The sequence below is a fragment of the Chiloscyllium plagiosum genome, unplaced genomic scaffold (genome assembly GCF_037043375.1).
Source record: "Chiloscyllium plagiosum isolate Xiang-an unplaced genomic scaffold, Cpla_swu_hap1 HiC_scaffold_1, whole genome shotgun sequence".
Classification (NCBI taxonomy): Eukaryota; Metazoa; Chordata; class Chondrichthyes; order Orectolobiformes; family Hemiscylliidae; genus Chiloscyllium; species Chiloscyllium plagiosum.
In genome coordinates, this window is record NW_028270139.1 from 162,227,097 (window position 1) to 162,247,671 (window position 20,575).

A 20,575-nucleotide genomic window follows, 5' to 3' on the forward strand; every position below is an offset into this window, starting at 1 on the left:
ACTTAGCCAACTACCTTTTGAAAACCATGATGAAGTGATTAAATCATTTTTGTTTGTGTATAAGATGTGGCATCGCTAGTAAATTTCTCCATCTCTAATTGCCTTTGAGAAACAGTAACACACTACATTTCTTGAATCATTGCAACCCACATGGTGCAGGTACACATGTAGTGCTATTAGGGGAGCAGTTGTACGTTTGTAATTCAATGACAGGGAAGGAGTGGTGAGACACTTCCAAGTCAGAGTTGTGTGTGTCTTGGTGGGAAACCTGCTGAGGTGGTATTCTCATGCATGTGTAGCCCTTGTATTTCGAGGTGATGGAGGTCTGCAAGTTTGGAAAGTACTGCCTGAAGCATTTAGATGCTGCCTGAACTGCTGTGCTCTTTCAGCACCACTAATCCAGAATCTGGTTTCCAGCATCTGCAGTCATTGTTTTTACCTATCTTGTAGATAGTACACAATCAAGCCACAAGATGCCAGCAAGAGGGGAAATGATCAAACAGGCTTCAAATTAGTTCTGCTGACCTTTGTCCGAGACTTAATCCATAAGGAATTTTCTTCCGATTAGTGAAAAAGTGGATTTGTTGCTTAAGAGGTCAACTGCAGGTTACAGGGAAGGCAACATAAAAAGGAAGTGGTATAGGAATAAGACAGCTTACACCTGTGTGAAACTCAGCCTGACCTGTTCCGTTTACTGATATTCATTATTTGCTAAGTGGACATCCCCCCCACCCACCCCCTTTTTCAACCCAAAGCAACAAGTCCATTCAGTGTAAAGGAAGCTTCCATCCCTTCCCAACAATTTGTGGAGGAGATTGAGTGTATTTAGAGTTCAGTGGAGTGTATGCGATAGCTGAAACTTCAGGAATGTGCTTACCTGGGATGGCAGGTAACTAATGGAGAGGTCCAGATCACATGGTCCATCAGGGAAACCTCGTATGTTTATGCTTCCCAAAATATCAAGATTAGTTGAACAATACAACACTGGTAGATGCCACCTAGATGCTTGGACAACTGAAAATAGTTATTGTTAAGCATTTTTGATGAATAATTCAGCACAGAAGAAGTTTCTTCAGCTCCTCATCCTTTTTGGGAGAAAGTGAAGTCTGCAGATGCTGGAGATCAGAGTTCAGAGTGTGTTGCTGGAAAAGCACAACAGGTCAGGCAGCATTCAAAGAGCAGGAAAATTGACATTTTGGGCCAGAGCCCAAACTCCTCAACTCCTCATCCCTGTTGCTGTTTGAAAGCTATCCAATTAGTCCCACTCCTCCTAATCTTTCCCTTTAACCCAATTTTATCCTTTTAAAATCATTATCCAATTCCTGTTTAATAGTTACAATTGAACCTCCTTCTGCACAATTTCAGGAAGCATACGTTACTTGGTCAGTAATTCTGAAACTGAGAACCTGAGTTCAGATCTCACTGTGGCAACTGAAAAAGTCTGAATGAACTGTGGGATTACTGCAAAATTCCAGTTGGTTATTTAATGCCTTTTAGCAAAGGAAGACTATCATCTGTATATAATTCCAGTAACACATAATGTAGTTGATTCTTAACTGAAATGGCAGAGCAAGCCACTCAGTTGTATAACGACTTTCATAGAAGAATGAGGCATGGACAGTGAAGATCAACTTAGTCAGCAGTCTCCACATTGCAATCTGAAGTCATCTATTTAACCCCACGTGCCCACCTGTGTCCCAAATCCCTTCATACTTTTGGTTAACAATGTCCTATCAATGTCAAATTTGCAGTTAACAATTGTGCTCATCCTAATTGCCATTAGCAGAAGAGTTCCAAATATTTACCACACTTTTTGCAGAATTTTATTTTTCTGAGATGACCAGCATTAATGTTTGTCCTGAAGCCTTCGATCCCTCATCCAACAGAAATACTTTTTATTTACCTCATCTGTTCCCCTTAATACTCAGAAAACGTTAATCAAATCGCCCCTTAATAAAGTCCAGGGTTTGCAACCATTTGTTTATTTCTTCTTGTAATTTAACTGTATGGGTTACAGCAACCTCTTTAAATAATGCGTTGCCATTCTGGTTTTGCTACCTAAGTGGATATCTTCATATTTCAATGATCTGTGTAGTTAAGACATTAAAATCAGGGATGTTAAACAAAAAAGGTAAGTTAGATGAGTGCAGATATCTTGAAGTGTATGGAGTTGAGAGAGATTTGTTGAAGATAACCTATACTTTGGGAGTCAAAGTTGGTTCTCTCTGTTCAGCTAAATATTTTAATAACCCTGAACTTAACTATGAACTCTGGTAATTTGACTTCAACACATGTGAAACTAACTGGCCTGTTGTTTCATAGAACATAGAAGAATACAGCGCAGTACAGGCCCTTTGGCCCTCGATGTTGCGCCGATCCAAGCCCACCTAACCTATACTAACCCACTATCCACCATATACCTATCCAATGCCCGCTTAAATGCCCATAAAGAGGGAGAGTCCACCACTGCTACTGGCAGGGCATTCCATGAACTTACGACTCGCTGAGTGAAGAACCTACCCCTAACTTCAGTCCTATATCTACCCCCCCTTAATTTAAAGCTATGCCCCCTTGTAATACCCGACTCCATACACGGGAAAAGGTTCACACTGTCAACCCTATCTAACCCCCTAATCATCTTGTACACAACCCCCTAATCATCTTGTTTCCTGCTTCTATTTTTCATTTTTACTTGAATAACATACTGATTTGAACAATTTTCTAATCGGGAGAAACAGTTCCTGAGTTGCTATTCAGTATGATCATGGCCGATCATCCAACTCAGCACCCTATTCCCACATTCTCACCCACATCCTTTGATCCCTTTAGGCCTAAGAACTATATATAACTCCTTCTTGAAAACGTTTAATGTTTTGGCTTTCTGTGGCAGAGAATTCCACAAGCTCACCACTGTCTGGGTGAAGAAATTTCTCCTCATCTCAATCCAAAATGGCCTACTCTGTATCCTTAGACGGTGACCCCAGGTTGTTAGGAATATTCTTCCTGTGTTTAGTCTGTCTCATCTTTTTGTAATTTTACAGTTTCTATGAGATCCTTCTCATCCTTCTAAAGTCCAGTGCATATAGTCCTCACTTCATATGTCAGTCCTGCCGTTCCAGTCTGGTAAATCTTTATTGCACTTCCTCAGAATAAGGAAACCAAAATTGCACACATTATTCCATGTGTGTCACAGCAAGGCCCTGTACAATTACAGCAAGACATCCCTGCTCCTATAGCCAAGATTAGAGTGGTGCTGGAAAAGCACAGCGGATCAGGCAGCATCTGAGGAGCAGGAGCCCTTCATCAAGAATGTTCAGCTCCTATATTCGAATCCTCTCGCTATAAAGGCCAACATACCATTTGCCTTCTTCACTGCCTGCTGGATCTGCATGCTTATATTCAGCAACCGGTGTGCAAGGACAACCAGGCCTCATTGCATCTTCCCCATTTCCCAATGTATCACCATTCAGACAATCATGTGCATATAGAAGGACGCAGGTTTCCTTCTCTGAAGGACAGGAGTGAACCAGATGAATCTTTATGACAATATATAAAGGATCAGGTGATCTGGGTTCCCCCCACAGTCCAAAGATGTGCAGGTTAGATGGACTGGCTATGCTAAATTGCCCATGGGATCTAGGGGTGTGCAGACTAGGTAGATTATCAATGGGAAATGCAGGGTAGGCGGTGGGTCTGGATGGGATGTTCATCGTAGCGTCATTATGGAGTCAATGGGCCAAATGGCCTGCTTCCACATTGTAGGGATTCTTTGACTCTATATGGTAGCCACCATTACTGAAGCAAGATCTATGTTCCATTTTTATTTATTCATATTGCACCAGAAGCCCTGGCGGAATTTGAACTCAATATTGAACCCTATGTCGTGGCACAGTGTATACAAAAAGATTTGGTTTTCTACCATTCATTTTCTCTCTTTCCATCATTATAACTCCATGTTATTGAGTAATAACTTAGGAGCTAATCGGCATAACATCGTGGGCCGAAGGGCTTGTTCTGGGCTGTACTTTTCTATGTTCTATTCTGCATGAGTGACCCTCAGAAGACAGTCTAGACAGAGTCATAAAGTCATTCAACATGTAAACAGACCCTTTGGGATCCAACACATCCATGCCGACGAAGTAAACTAGTTCCATTTGCCCACGTTTGGTCCATATCCCTCTAAACCTTTCCTATCTATGTACCTGTCCAAATGTTGTAACTGTACCTGGATCTACCAATTCCCCTGGCAGTACATTCCACATACACACCAGCTTCTGTCTGAGATCATTGCCCCTCAGGTCCCTTTTAAATCTTTCGCCTCTCACTTTAAACCTATGCCCTCTAGTTTTGACCTCCCCCAGCCCAGGGAAAGGATCTTGGTATTCACCTTATCTATGTCCCTCATGATTTTATAAATCTCCATATGGTCACCTCTCAGTCTCCTACACTCCAGGGAAAAATGACCCAGCTTATCCATGCACTCGCTGTAACTCAAACCCCCAAGTCCCGGCAACATCCTTACAAATCTTTTCTGCACTTTTTCCAATTTAATAATAATATTCCAATTGCAGGAAACAGGAGCAGTTCAGAAGTTAATTATTCTGTGATGACAGGTCCTGTCTGCCCTCTCAATTAATGTCAAAGATCCCACTGCATTGGTTCAGAGAAGAGCAAGGGAATAGATACATGGGAGCACCACTATCTAGATGGTCCCCTCCAAGCCATTCACCATCCTGATTTGGAAATATGTCTGTGTTCCTTCAGAGTGGCTTGGTCAAAGTCCTGGAATTCCCTCGGTAAGGTTCAACATGTGGACTGTAATGGTTCACGAAGGTGGCTCAACAACACCTTCTTACCCCACACTCCGGATTCCTCAAACTTTCATGTACTTACCCCCACACTCCGGATTCCTCAAACTTTCATGTACTTACCCCCGCACTCCGGATTCCTCACAGTAAGTACCAAAAACTTTCATGTACTTACCCCCACACTCCAGATTCCTCACTCCTCCCTACCTTTTATCTTAGCCTGCTGGACAAACTTTCCTCATTCCTGAAGAAGGGCTTATGCCCGAAACGTCGATTCTCCTGTTTCCTGGATGCTGCCTGACCTGCTGTGCTTTTCCAGCAACACATTTCCAACACCTTCTAAAGGGCAACTAGGGACAGGCAATAAGTGCTGGTCTTGCCAGCAATGCCTACATCTTGTAAATTAATATTAGAGATAACACTTCCCTTTGATCTGGTAGTGTTCAGCTTCGGACTCGTCACTGTCTCTCCAACTCCATGTTATTCATTCCAAAGTCCTCAGAACCATTCAGCAACTTGTCTTATTCAGTTTTATTATGACCTTTTAGTTTCTAAACTCAAGTCTGGCATCAATTAGTTGTTTCTTCCTAATTTTTCTTTATTTTCTCCCCCATTCATTTGGCCCTTTACTGTGAACCTCATCCTTCAATCCTAGGCCTCGGGTCTCTACAAATAATGCCAGACCATCATTGGGGGTCATGACCTTTACTAGAGGTTATAACATTTCACCTAGCCTTCTGAATTTAAAAAAAGGTTTTTTTGTGCTCGTGACAGGTGAATTGTAGAGATATTTAAAACTGTTTTCAACTTCTGTTTCTCCAGCATCATCTACATTAAATTATTTTATTCTGAACAGGACAGAGATTCTCCTTAAATAAGCGTTCTCCTGTTGCAAGGATTTGCGAAGAATTTATTTCCATCAAATGAGTGTTATTAATGTGGATTGAAGTACATTAGCAGCTTTCAGGAGCAAAGCACCTTAGTGTCAGGGTCTCATTAGTGCAGAATGACCTAAATATGAGGCAGAATGAACTCCCAGTCCTTTTTCTGGACAAAGCTATTAACTCTGACAGAGCTCAGAGCTCCCAGGTCTTTGGGCACTCAGTCCAAAGAGAAACCTCACTTCAGAATATCCTAAACAGTGCACGCTAAAACACTTAAAACCCAATATCAGAGTTGAGAGTGTGGTGCTGGAAAAGCACAGCAGGTCAGGCAGCATCCGAGGAACAGGAGAATCGATGTTTCGGGCATAAGCCCTTCACCAGGAATCTGGACAAGAAAGCTGAATTCCAGAGTCATAGAGATCAACATCACAGAAAAAAGCTCTTCAGCCCATCTTGTCCACACCAGTCAAAAATAACCACCTAACTAATCTAATTCCATTTTTCAGCACTTGGCCCAGAAACTTGTATACTAATTTAAATACATCCACACTGTGATAAGGGTTTCTGCCTCTCTCACCCTTACAGGCAGTGAGTTTTAAATTTCCCTCTGGGTGAATACGTTATTCCTCACATCCCCTCAAAACCTTCTGCCCCTTACCTTAGATCTACACATCCAGTCATTGATCGCCCCATCAAGGGGAAAAGTTTTTCTCTGTCTACCCTATCATTGTCTCTCACAATTCTATACATCTCAACCATTTCCCACCCCCCGAATCTCCTCTATTCTAAGGAAAACAACCGCAGTCTGCCTAATCTCTCTCTTCGTAACCTCAACGTTCCAGCCCAAGTAACATCCTGGTAAGCCTCCTCTGCACCGTCTCTAGTACAATCACATCGCTCCTGTAGATGAGGTGAGGTGAAAGTCACTGCTGTTGGCATCAAGACTGCATTTTCCTGAGAGTGACATCAAGGAGCAACAGGGAGAAAGTGAGAACTGCAGATGCTGGAGATTAGAGTTGAAAAGTGTGGTGCTGAAGAAGGGCTCATGCCCGAAACATCGATTCTCCTGCTCCTTGGATGCTGCCTGGTATGCTGCGCTTTTCCAGCACCACACTTTTCAAATCAAGGAGCAACAGTAAAACGAGTCAATGGAGGCAAAATAATTTGATGCTGGAAATCTGAAACAAATGCAGAGAATGCTGGAGAAACTCAGCAGGTACATATAGATGTACAGCACAGAAACAGACCCTTCGGTACAACTCATCCATGCCAACCAAATATCCTAACCTAACCACTTGCCAGCACTTGACCCATATCCCTCTAAACCCTATGCTATTCATATACCCATGCAGATTACTTTTAAATGTAATTTTACTAGCCTCCACCACTTCCTCTGGCAGCTCATTCCATACATGTACCATCCTCTGTGTGAAAACGTTGCCCCTTAGGTCCCTTTTAAATTTTTCCCTTCTCACCCTAAACCTATGCCCTCCAGCTTTGGACTCCCCCACCCTAGGGAAATGACCTGGTCCAATTATCCTATCCATGCCACCATGATTTTATAAACCTCTATAAGGTCACCCCTCAGCCTCAGCGGCTGCAGGGAAAACAGCCCCAGCCAGTTCAGCCTCTCCCTGTAGCTCAAATCCTCCAACCCTGGCAACATCCTTGTAAATCTTTTCTGAACCCTTACAAGTGTCACAACATCATTTTGATAGGAGTGAGACCAGAATTGCACGCAATATTCTAAAAGTGACCTAACCAATGTCCTGTACAGCTGCAACATAACCTCCCAACTCCTACAGTCTCTGTACAAAAAAGGAAAGCATACTAAATGCCTTCTTCACTGTTCTATCTACCTGTGACTCCACTTTCAAGGAGCTATGAAATTGCACTCCAAGGTATTTTTGTTCTTTGCTCTGATTTGCTTTGCCAAAATATTGCACCTCTTATTTATCTAAATTCAACATGCTACTCATCAGCTCATTGGCCCATCTGATCAAGATCCCGTTGTACTCTGAGAGCATCTGTGGAGAGAGAAACAGAATTGACATTTCAAGTCCAGTATAACTGTTCTCTCGAACTTCAGAAAATTTCAAAACAATGGACCCCTAGCTCTGGAATATATCACTGTTACTTCAGTGTCTTTGGGTCAAAATCCTGGAATTTCCTCCCTAACGGCATTGTGAGTCTATATACAGCACGTGAACTGCAAATCGCCATTATCTCTATGTGTGAGTGTGCCTTACTCTTTCTGTATATGGGTGAACTGGTCCTCCGTGTATGTACCTGATCCTCTATGTATGAGTATACCTGATCCTCAGTGTATCACTGAGTGTGTACATGAAATTCTGTGTCTGTGTATGTGTCTGTGTCTGTGTGTGTGTCTGTGTGTGCCTTTCTGTCTCCGCGTATGAGTGCACCTGACCCTCTCTCTATTTACATGCGTACCTGACCCTCTGTCTAAGTATGTAGGTACCTGATCCTATGTGTGTGGTACTAGTCCGGTGTATGTTTTGCTATCCCTGCTTTTCCTGTTACCTCTGGTGATATGTCAGGATGGGAGTTTTGGGTGAAGGGTGCGACAGATGACGATGTAGCTTAAATGTGAGAAGCAATAGTTAGTGTGAGGTGTGACATGCCTCAATGAGATGGTGATTTTAATGACCACTTTCACTCCTGTGTGTGTGTTCTGGTCTGTCTGTGATTCTGCCTACCTGTCTATCCCTTTGTGGATGCCTGTCTGTGTGTGTGTCTCTCTCTCTCTCCCTCTCTGTGCCTGACTTATTCCAGCCACCTCAGCATCATCGTGTGTGATTTAACCATGCGTCCAACATAAGGATGTTGAGGAAAAGCTGGGGAGACTGTGAATTGCTGGACAGATGCTGGTGAAAGGCTGTAATGAAGATAAATGACTCTCAGTTGTACTGGTCCTGGTAATTGATGTGCTTGGGGTTAAAGGCTGAGACATCATGCTCATTTAACACTCTATCACGCCGTCTCCTAGAAGTCAGCTTGAAAGAGCTGCTACTTCCCATCCAGACACCTAGCCTCATTCTACTGTGATCTGTCATCCATCAGGGCTCCTTTATAGATGGAAATTGAAACCAAGTTTTTTTTTAGAAAGGACACTAGACAAGTGTTGAAATAACACAAGGGAGTTGGAACAAGTGCAATAAAGGCAGGTCCCAGCTCCTCCCCTCTCCACCCCCTTGCCACCACTCCGCTGTCTCAGGGACACTGATGGATTGAGGGATGTGATTCACTTCCCGTTAACTGTTCCTCCCTATCTGGCTCACACTGGAGCTAATGTTTCCTACATACTCAATATGTTACTGACAGCAAAGGGAAAACAAGCAGTATCAAAATCCAACCTGGAATAATAAACCCCCTCCCTCTAATATTAACCTCCTCCCTCTGAGAATAAAGAGGGAGCTCTGATAATAACCCCTTCCCCTCAGATAATAAACCTGCTCCCTCTTAAGTACATTTCTCTCTAATAATAACCTCTTCTTTAACAAACCATTTCCCCATTGATAATTCCCTAGCCATAACATTAAGAAACATTTTTCCTAATAGACACTGTCCCATTTTATAATCAACACTTCCTATAATATTAATAATTCCTCCCTCCCCTGCCATGAGGGGAGATTACCCAGTACCTATCCAGTAATAATCCTCCCCATCTTGTGTGAGTCAGTGGGTGGCCTCTCATTGCTAAATCATAAGCTGAGTCCTATCCAGAAATGTTATAGAATGTGATCCATGAACTTCGGGAGCCCAGTATTCAGCTTAAATCAGGGTCAGAAACTCACACAGGATCAGGATTGTCACCAGGCTGTGATTTTCACAAACTTGGCCAATTAATGGCCAAAGGGTGCAATGGCTCTCGAAGTTTGAACACCAATAGGAGGCTGTCCTCAAGAAGACAATGGGGCAAACAGTCCCAAAAGCAGATATTTTCTTGTCAATATCTTAAACTGTACAGTTGTAAAAATCCCAGCTATTGATAATATTGGACAAGTCAGATCCCAGACTGTAACCTTGCTTGATAGACCATGAGTGTCATTTTTTGTTCCCTTGGCAGGTCAGTCTCTGAACATATTCACAAGAGGCTGCCAATATACTTTTAACAAAGGAACATATGAGTTTATTACACACTAAAGGAGAAAATGTAAATTATTTTAAACTGTACAAGATTTTTTTTTGAAATGGTCTTATACACAAATATTAAAAGATTCAACTCTTTTACCTCAACAACAACCTCACAGATACTCAAACCTCAATGAAGGATCACCCTGTCTCCACTTTAAAATATCTGAGTCTGTTAGAACAACTGTAATTGGTTTTGTGCTGACCTTCGAATGCTTCCAGAATAAAGACCATGTGGTTTTCCAAACCTTAGCATCCAACAGTTTTCTGCTTCTGTACTTTTCTTCTAAGCCAGTCAGGACTACTTTCCCAGCCCTAATTACTTTGGAAACTGCTAAACTAATGTGCAGACTGAACCTGCAAGTACTGCCTGAATGTCTAAATAGATCTATTTTTCTCTTTGGTTTTTAGCCCTTGTTTCTGATCACCCTTCAAGAGAAAGGATGTTGTTAAACTTGAGACGGTGCAGAAAAGATTTACAAAGATGTTGCCAGTGGAGAGTTTGAATAATAGAGTCAGACTGAATAGGCTGGGACAAAGATAAGGTAAATAGCCAAGATCTTTTTCCTAGGGTGTGGTAGTCCAAAAGTCGAGGGCATAGAGTCATAGAGATGTGCAGCACAGAAACAGACCCTTCATTTCAACTCATCCGTGCAGACCAGATATACTAACCTAATTTAGTCCCATTTGCTAGCACTTGGCCCATATCCTTCTAAACCCTTTCTATTCATATACTCATCCAGATGCCTTTTAAATGCTGTAATTGTACCAGCCTCCACCACTTCCTCTGGTAGCTCATTCCATACATACACCATCCTCTGTGTGAAAACATAGCCCCTTAGGTCCCTTTTATATCTTTCCCCTCTCACCCTAAACATACGTCCTCTAGTTCTGGACTCCCCCACCCCAGGGAAACGACCGTGTCTCTTTATCCTATCCATGCTACTCATGATTTTATAAACCTCTATAAGGTTGCCCCTCAACATCCAACACTCTAGGGAAAACAGCCCCAGCCTGTTCAGCCTCTCCCTATTGCTCAAATCCTCCAACCCTGGCAACATCCTTGTAAATCTTTTCTGAACCCTTTCAAGTTTCACAACATCCATCCGATAGGAAGGAGACCAGAATTGCACACAATATTCCAAAGGTGGCCTAACCAATGTCCTGTACAGCTGCAACATGACCTCCCAACTCCTATATTCAATGCTCTGACCAATAAAGAAAACATATCAAACACCTTCTTCACTATCCTATCTAGCTGCCACTCCACTTTAAAGGAACTATGAACCTGCACTCCAAGGTCTCTTTGTTCACCAACACTTCCTCATTACCATTAAGTCCTGCTCTGATTTGCTTTTCCAAAATACAGCACCTCACATTAATCTAAATTAAACTCCATCTGCCACTTCTTAGCCCATTGGCCCATCTGATCAAGATCCTGTTGTACTTTGAGGTAACCTTCTTCGCTCTCCACTACACCTCCAATTTTGGTGTCATCTGCAAACTTACTAACTGTACCTCTTATACTCACATCCAAATCATTTATATAAATGATGAAAAGCAGTGGACCCAGCACCGATCCTTGTGGCACTCCACTGGTCACAGGCCTCCAGTCTGAAAAGCAACCCAACACCACATTTGAGCTAGTTCTGTATCCAGTTGGTTAGTTCTCCCAGTCTCCCATGAGATCCAACCTTGCTCACTAGTCTCCCGTGAGGAACCTTGTTGAATGCCTTACTGAAGTCCATATAGATCATGTCTACCACTCTGCCCTCATCAATCCTCTTCTTACTTCTTCAAAAACATCAATCATGAGACTTGATTTCCCACACACAAAGCCATGCTGACTATCTCTAATCAGTCCTTGTCTTTCCAAATACATGTAAATCCTATCTCTCAGGATTCCCTTCAACAACTTGCCCACCACTGATGTCAGGCTCACCGGTCTTTGGTTCCCTGGCTTTTCCTTACCACCTTTCTTAAATAGTGGCACCACGTTAGCCAACTCCCAGTCTTCCGGTACTTCACCTGTGGCTATTGATGAAACAAAATCTCAGCAAGAGGCCCAGCAATCATTCCACTAGCTTCCCACAGAGTTCTAGGGGTCCTGGGAATTTATCCACTTCTTTGCATTTCAAGACATCCAGCACCCCCTCCTCTGTAATATGGACATTTTTCAAACTGTCACCATCTATTTCCCAACATTTTATATCTTCCATGTCCTTCTCCATAGTAAACACTGATGCTTAGTGAGAGGTTTAAGGTGAGAGGGGAAAGACCTGAGGAGCAACTTTTTCATGCAGAGGGCAATGTGTATATGGAATGAGCTTCCAGAGGAAGTGGTGGATGATGGCACAGTTACAACATTTAAAGAACATCTGGATGGATATAGGATGGCGGCACAGTGGTTAGCACTGCTGCCTCACAGCGCCAGAGACCCGGGTTCAATTCCCGCCTCAGGCGACTGACTGTGTGGAGTTTGCACATTCTCCCCGTGTCTGCGTGGGTTTCCTCCGGGTGCCCCGGTTTCCTCCCACAGTCCAAAGATGTGCAGGTCAGGTAAATTGGCCATGCTAAATTGCCCGTAGTGTTAGGTAAGGGGTAAATGCAGGGGTATGGGTGGGTTGCGCTTCGGCAGGGCGGTGTGGACTTGTTGGGCCGAAGGGCCTGTTTCCACACTGTAAGTAATCTAATCTAATCTAATCTAATGAAAAGCAAGGATTTAGAGGGATGTAGGTCAAGTGCTGGCAAATGGGACCACGTCAGAATGGGATGTCTGGTCACCGTGGATGGATTAGACTGAAGGGTCTGTTTAGACCATAAGACATAGGAGCAGAAATTAGGCCATTTGGCCCATCGAGTCTGCTCTGACATTCAATCCCATTTTACTGCTTTCTCCTCATAACCTTTGATCTCCTTGATTATCAATTGTTTCTATTGTGTATGACTATGGCTTATCGTATCAAGAGCAGTTGAGGACTCTTGTCTGTGCTCAGAGGCATTGAGAAGGATTAGTGGAGATCTCCCTGAAAGTTATAACATAACGAGAGGCCTGGATCGATGGGCATAGTGAAGATGTTTCCATTAGTAGGAGAGATTGGGACCTGAGGGCACAGCCTCAGAGTGAACCCTACAGCCAGATGATGGTGAATCTGTTTAACTCATTGTTTCAGAGAGCTGTAGAGACCAAGTCATTAAGTGTTTTTAAGACAGACATACTTAGGTCTTTGATTAGTGAGGGGATCAAGAGTTATGGGCAGAAGGCAGGAGAATTTTGTTGAGAAACATATCAGGCCATGATTGAATGGTGGAGCAGATTCAATGGGCTGAATGGCCTACTTCTGCACCTATATCTTATGGTCTTATATTATTACTCATTCATAGGATGTGGGCGTCCCTTGCTAGACCGGATTTTATTGCCCATCCCGAATTGCCCAGAGGCCAGTTTAAGAACCAACCACATTGCTGTGGGTCTGGAGTCAAATGTAGGCCAGACCAGATAAGGATGGCAGTTTCCTAAAGGACATTAGTGAACCAGATGGGTTTTTTCAACAATCAACAATGGACTAATGGTCATCATTAGATTCTTAATTCCAGAGACTGTGATGGTGATTTTTATTTTATTGAATTCAAATTCCACTATCTGACGTGGTGGGATTTGACCCCGGGTCCCCAGAACATTGCCTGGGTCCCTGGATTAACAATCCAATGATAATAATACGAGGCCGTAACCTGCCCAGTGTCTTACAGTCTTATATCTGTTCCATTATCCCTGACAGATTCAGCCCTTGAGTCCAACCTGTCACGACAAGTGCTGTGGAGAGGGGCTGCTGCACTGTTGCACGTGCCTATGAGCAATGAAATAAAATTGTCTGCCTTCTTAGGAGAACTCCAAATCTCCCAAGCTGCTATTCAAAGAGAAAGCAGAGAGTTCCGGCTGAAATGCTGACCCAGCAGTGTCCTGCCTTTCCAGTAGGCATCTTCCTCATGTTCTCGACAATGTTCAATGAACACAACTAGAACTGGGTATTTCTTTGCATTGTGTGGAATCATGCTATGTGCAAATTATTTGCTGATAAATTAGGTTAAGGGGAAATGCAGTGGCAGGCTTAGTCAAATAGCACAAAAGTTTCCTTTAATCCCACTTGCCAGCACTGGTCCCATAGTCTTGAATGTTATGATATTTCAAGCACATACCCACATACATTTTACAGGATGTGACGTTTCCCATGTCCATTAGCCTCCCAGGCAGAGCATTCCAGATTCCCACTAACCTCTGGGTGAACGGAAGTTTCCTCAAATCCCTTCTAAACCTCCTGCATCTTAGAGTCATAGAGATGTGCAGCACAGAAACAGACCCCTTTACCCAACTCATCCATGCTGACCAGATATCCAAAATTATTTGAGTCCTATTTGCCAGCACCCGGCCCACATCCCTCAAAAACCCTTCCTATTCATATACCTATCCTGATGCTTTTTAAATGTTGCAATTGTACCAGCCTCCACCACTTCCTCTGGCAGCTCATTCCATACACGTACCACCCTCTCCTTGAAATAATTGCCCCTTAGGTCCCTTTTATATCTTTACCCTCTCACCCTAAACCTATGCCCTTGAGGTTTGCACTCCCCTATCGCAGGGTATAGACCTTGTCTATTTATCCTAACCATGCCCCTCATGATTTTGTAAACCTCTATAAGATCATCCCTCAGCCTCCGATGCTCCAGGGAAAACAGCCCCAACCTATTCAGCCTCTCCCTATAGGACAAACCCTCCAAACCTGGCAACATCCTTATGAATGTTTTCTGAACCCTTCCAATTTTGCAACATCCTTCCAATAGCAGAGAGACCAGAATTGCCTACGATATTCCAAAAGTGGTCGAACCAATGTCCTGTACAGCCACAACATGACCTCCCAACTCCTGTACTCAATTCTCTGACCAATGAAGGAAAGCATACCAGACACCTTCTTCACTATCCTATCTACTTGTGACTCAATTTTCAAGGAGCTATGAACCTGCACTCCTAGGCCTCTTTGTTCAGCAACACTTCCCAGCACCTTACTATTAAGTGTATAAGTCCTGCCGTGATTTGCTTTTCCAAAATGAAGCCCCTCACGTTTATCTAAATTAAACTCCACATGCCACTCCTCGGTCCATTGGCCCATCTGATCAAGATCCCATTGTACTCTGAGGTAACCTTCTTCGCTGTCCACTACACCTCCAATTTTGGTGTCATCTGTAAACTTACTAACTATACCTCCTATGTTCACATTGAATTGAATTGAATTAAATTGAATTAATTGTCGCGTGTACTGAGGCACAGTGAAAAGCTTTATCTTGCGAGCAATCCAGGCAGATTACAGAGTTAAGTGATATAAAGTAAAAATAGGTAAACAGTCGGCAAAAACAAAAACACAGATACAGGCCAATGTTAAGAATTGTGAGTCCATTCAGTATTCTAACAACAGTCGGTTGGAAACTGTTTTGAAACTGGCTGGTGTGTGTGTTCAGGCTTTTGTATCTTCTCCCCGATAGTAAAGATTGTAGAGAAACATTGCCAGGGTGGGATGGATCTTTGAGAATGCTGGCGGCCTTTCTTGACAGCGGACCTGGTAACTGGATTCTATAGATGGGAGGTTGGCCTTTGTGATTGTCTGGGCTGAGTTCAACACTCTCTGTAACCGTCTCCGATCTTAAATGGTACAGTTACCATACCAGGTAGTGATACATCCAGACATGCTGCATGAGCCTTCTTAGGCACAGGGATGATGTTGGCCCTCTTGAAACAGGCAGGGACAGTGGCCTGCTGCAGGGAGAGGTTGAAAATGTCAGAGAAGACCTCTGCCAGTTGATCTGTGCATGCCCTGAGAGCACGGCCTGGTACTTCGTCTGATCCCATCGCTTTCCTTGGATTCACACAAAGGAAAACTGATCTGACCTCTGATGAAGTGACTGTTGGGATAGGTTCGTCAGGACTTGTTGGAAAAGGTGTTACTTCTCCACCGAAATTCTGGTCAAAGTGAGCATAGAAGGCATTGAGACGATCTGAGAGGGAGGTGTCATTGTCTGCTATCTTGCACTGTCTCTTCTTAGAACCTGTGATGTCATTCAGTCCTTGCCATAGTCGCCGGGTGTCTGTCTGGGTCTCTAGTTTGGATTGGTATTGGTCATTGGCTGTCTTAATGGCTCTGTGAAGGTCATACTTGGATTCCTTATATTTGAGTGGGTCTCCTGATCTGAAGGCCTCACACTTGGTTTTTAGCAGGTTCTGTACGTCCTGATTCATCCAGGTCGTCCAAATTATTTATATAAATGACGAAAAGCAGTGGATCCATCACCGATCCTTATGACACAAACTGGCCGCAGACCTCAAGTCTGAAAAGCAACCCTCCACCACCACCCTCTGTCCTCTACCTTTAGCAAGAGGTCATTATCCACATTGGAATTAGCAGCATGGGAAGGGAAAGAGGTGATTCTGAAGGGAGAATATAGGAAGTTAGGCAGAAATGTAAAAAGGAGGTCCTCGAGGGTCGTAATATCTGGATTACTTCCGGTGTCACGAGCTAGTGAGTGTAGGAATAGGAGGATAGAGCAGATGAATGTATGGCTGAGGAGTTGGTGCAGGGGAGAAGGGTTCACATTTTTGGATCATTGGAATCTCTTCTGGGGCAGAAGTGACCTGTACAAGAAGGATGGATTGCACCTGAATATTGGAAGTGGACTAATGTACTTGCGGGGAGATTTGCCAGAGCTGGTCGGGAGGATTTAAACTATTAAGGTGGCGGGGGAAGGGGGGTGTGCGGAGGGGGGACCCAGGGAGATAGTGAGGAAAGAAATCAATTTGAAAATGGTACAGTTGGGAAAGGGAACAAGTCAAACAATCAGGCCAGGCAGGAACAAAGCAGAGAACAAGGTAAATTAAACTGCATTTATTTCAATGTAAGAGGCCTAACAGGGAAGGCAGATGAATTCAGGGCATGGTTAGGAACATGGGACCGGGATATCATAGCAATTACAGAAACATGGCTCAGGGATGGACAGGACTGGCAGCTTAATGTTCCAGGATACAAATGCTACAGGATGGATAGAAAGAGAGGCAAGAGACGAGGGGGAATGGCATTTTTGATAAGGGACAACATTGCCACTGTACTTAGGGAGGATATTCCTGGGAATACATCCAGGAAAGTTATTTGGGTGGAAATGAGAAATAAGAAAGGGATTATTGGGATTGTATTTTAGATCTCCTAATTGTCAGAGGGAAATTTGTAAGGAGATCTCAGCAATCTGAAACATAATAGGGTGGTTATGGTAGGGGATTTTAACTTTCCAAACATAGACTGGGACTGCCATTATGTTAAGGGCTTAATTGGAGAGGAATTTGTTAAGTGTGTACAGGAAAATTTTCTGATTCAGTATGTGGATGTACCTACAAGAGAAGGTGCAAAACTTGACCTACTCTTGGGAAATAAGGCAGGGCAGGTGACTGAGGTGTCAGTGGGGGAGCACTTTGGGGCCAGTGATCATAATTCTATTAGTTTTAAAATATGATGGAAAAGTATAGACTGGATCTACGAGTTAAATTTCTAAATTAGAGGAAGGCCAATTTTGACGTTATTAGGGAAGAACTTTCAAAAGTTGATTAGAGGCAGATGTTCGCAGGTAAAGGGACTGCTGGCAAATGGGAAGCCTTTAGAAATGAGATAACAAGAAACCAGAGATATATATTCCTGTTAGGGTGAAGGGAAAGGCTGGAAGGTATAGGGAATGCTGGATGACTAATGAAATTGAGGGTTTGGTTAAGAAAAGGAAGGAAGCGTATGTCAGGTATAGACAGGATAGATCGAGTGAATCCTTAGAAGAGTATAAAGGCAGTAGGAGTATACTTAAGAGGGAAATCAGCAGGGCAAAAAGGGGACATGAAATAGCTTTGGCAAATAGAGTCCATCACATTTTCCAAACCAGCATACTTGTTTGAAATGAGAATAGCCATAGGAGACTCCTGTACTACCTGTCTATGTCTCCTATCTCTCCTGGAGTTAACATATCTGCCTGACTGTATCTGCGGTTTTTCTTCCTATAACTGCTATTGATCACATACCCTAGGACCTATAAATTCCTCATTGCCTCTAACTGCAGCTCCAACCAATCCGTGCAATCCAATAGGATTCACAACCAAACCCCTTCCTGCAGGCATGATCATCAGAAACATAGAAGCTCCCCTAATCTCCCACTTCCAACAAGAGGAGGACATCTCTCTACTAAAGGCCATCTTTGTACCATAACAATGCACGGTGGCACAGTGGTTAGCACTGCTGCCTCACAGCACCAGAGACCTGGGTTCAATTCCCGCCTCAGGCAACTGACTGTGTGAAGTTTGCACATTCTCCCCATGTCTGTGTGGGTTTCCTCCGGGTGCTCCGGTTTCCTCCCACACTCCAAAGATGTGCAGGTCAGGTGAATTGGCCATGCTAAATTGCCCATAGTGTTAGATAAGGGGTAAATGTAGGGGTATGGGTGGGTTGCACTTCGGCGGGGCGGTGTGGAGTTGTTGGGCCGAAGGGCCTGTTTCCACACTGTAAGTAATCTAATCTAAAATAGAAGAGATTTCCTGCTCGAGAAACACAGCGGCAGGCTAACTTATTGCCTATGTTTTTATATTTTTAAAATTTAATCAACATTTGGATCTCAATAAAAACACGTAATCAAAAAACCCACTCCGCTCACTATTGTAGATTTACAAATAGAAAATAGTGAGGTTACACTAAAACATTATCCACTTAGCTGCTCCTCTGCTGTGAGCTCCCACACACAGGTTTCTCCAAGGTCACCTGTGAATTTCGCTGTTTGTCCATTTTTCTTTGATGCACTCCGATGTCCAGAAATACTTGAAACCAGACACCAAAGGCAGGAGCTGTGCAGATTCACAGCCGGGTCAGACAGCAGTGTGGGTCTCTTTCTCCATTTCAATCACTTCCCATGAAGTGTCTGCCTTCATCCTGCTTCCTCCTTTTTAAAGCGTCGTTGCTTTGATCTTTTTTCTCCAAAGTTCCAAAACAATGGAACAGTAATTCGAGAAAATCAGCTCCAACACTGAAAATACCTCATAAAAAGGAGCACCACAGTCTCACACCAGCACCTCCACTCCCTGACACAGGACCTTGAGAATGGTCCACTAGAAAGATAGCAGAAATGAATGAATACAGCGATCAGGAAAGACTTAACATTCTGATGTTCTCTTCTCCAACAAGAGGATCTTGTAGGGATCTTGGAATGTGAAAAGGTAACAGTAGAAAAAATATTTCCACTTGTTGGGGAGACCAAAACAAAAGTCCATAACGATAATCGTTAATGAATCCAATAGCCATTCGTAAATCCTTACCCAAAATGGGGAAAAACCATGGTACTTGTGATCACAGAAAGTGAATGGTATAGTTGCAGTGTAGGGGAAGCTCGGCAAGTATACGATAGGGAATGAGTAGAGGGGATTGTTTGCTGAAGGGTTATCATAGTCATAGATCTGTACAGCACGGAAACAGACCCTTCGGTCCAACTCGCCCATGCCAACCAGATATCCTCCATTAATCTAGTCCCATTTGCCAGCACTTGGCCCATGTCCCTCTCAACCCTTCCTATTCATATATCCACCCACATACCTTTTAAATGTTGTACTTGTACCAGCCTCCATGACTTCCTCTGTCAGATCACTCCATACATGCACCACCGTCTACGTGAAAAAGTTGCCCCTTAGGTCCCTTTTAAATCTTTCCCCTTTCACCCTAAACTTGTGCCCTCTAGTTCTGCACTCCCCCACCCCAGGAAATGCCCTTGTATATTTACTCTATCTATGCCCCTCATGATTTTGTAAACCTCTAAAAGGTCACCCCTCAGGGTCAGATGTATTATGTTGAATGGAACATAAACACTACCACAGACCAGTTGGGATGAATGAACTGTAAGTTCGATGTGATTCAATGTAATTTTAAAAATTGCCATTGAACCTGCATCCTGCACCCTTTAAAGTAGTGCATTCTGGGTCACAATAACACACTGTGTAAAATAAATTCTCCTCATCTCCCCATTCATTCTGAAAAATAAATAAAAAGATATTTGTCTGTTTATCTAGTTATGTATCTGTCTATGAATTTATTTGCCCTTTAGCTCTGTCTGCCTGTTTATCCACATATCTGTTTTTACATCTATATATAGGCGTCAAGTTTATATTATGTCTATTGACTTTGTCTATCCCTCAAAGCTTCTCCACTATCGTCAAGACACAAATTGGATCCGTACTAAAATATGCACGACCTGAACGGATGGATGCAGCTGCTGAAACACTGAAGCATTCCAAATCATCCAGACAGAGCTGCTTTCATTATGAGTGGATTCTGGATTCAATATCCAGTCCCTTAGCACTGGAACTCTAGAACATCACTTCTGTGAAGTGCCGCGGAATATTTTACTACATTGTAGGTGCTTTAGAAATGCAAGATGAGCCTCTTGTTTTTCTACAAGGTTTGTTGCAGAAAATTGCCAAGGTATCTGCTACAGCATCTTACCTCCCTGTAACCTCCACTGAAATTGAGAGTGGCACAATGACTTCGTGGTTGGCGCTGCTGCCTCACAATGCCAGGGACTCGTGTTCGATTCCAGCCTCAGGTCACTGTGTGAAGTTTGTACATTTTACATGTGTTTCCTCTGGGTGCTCTGGCATCCTCCCACAGATGTGCAGGT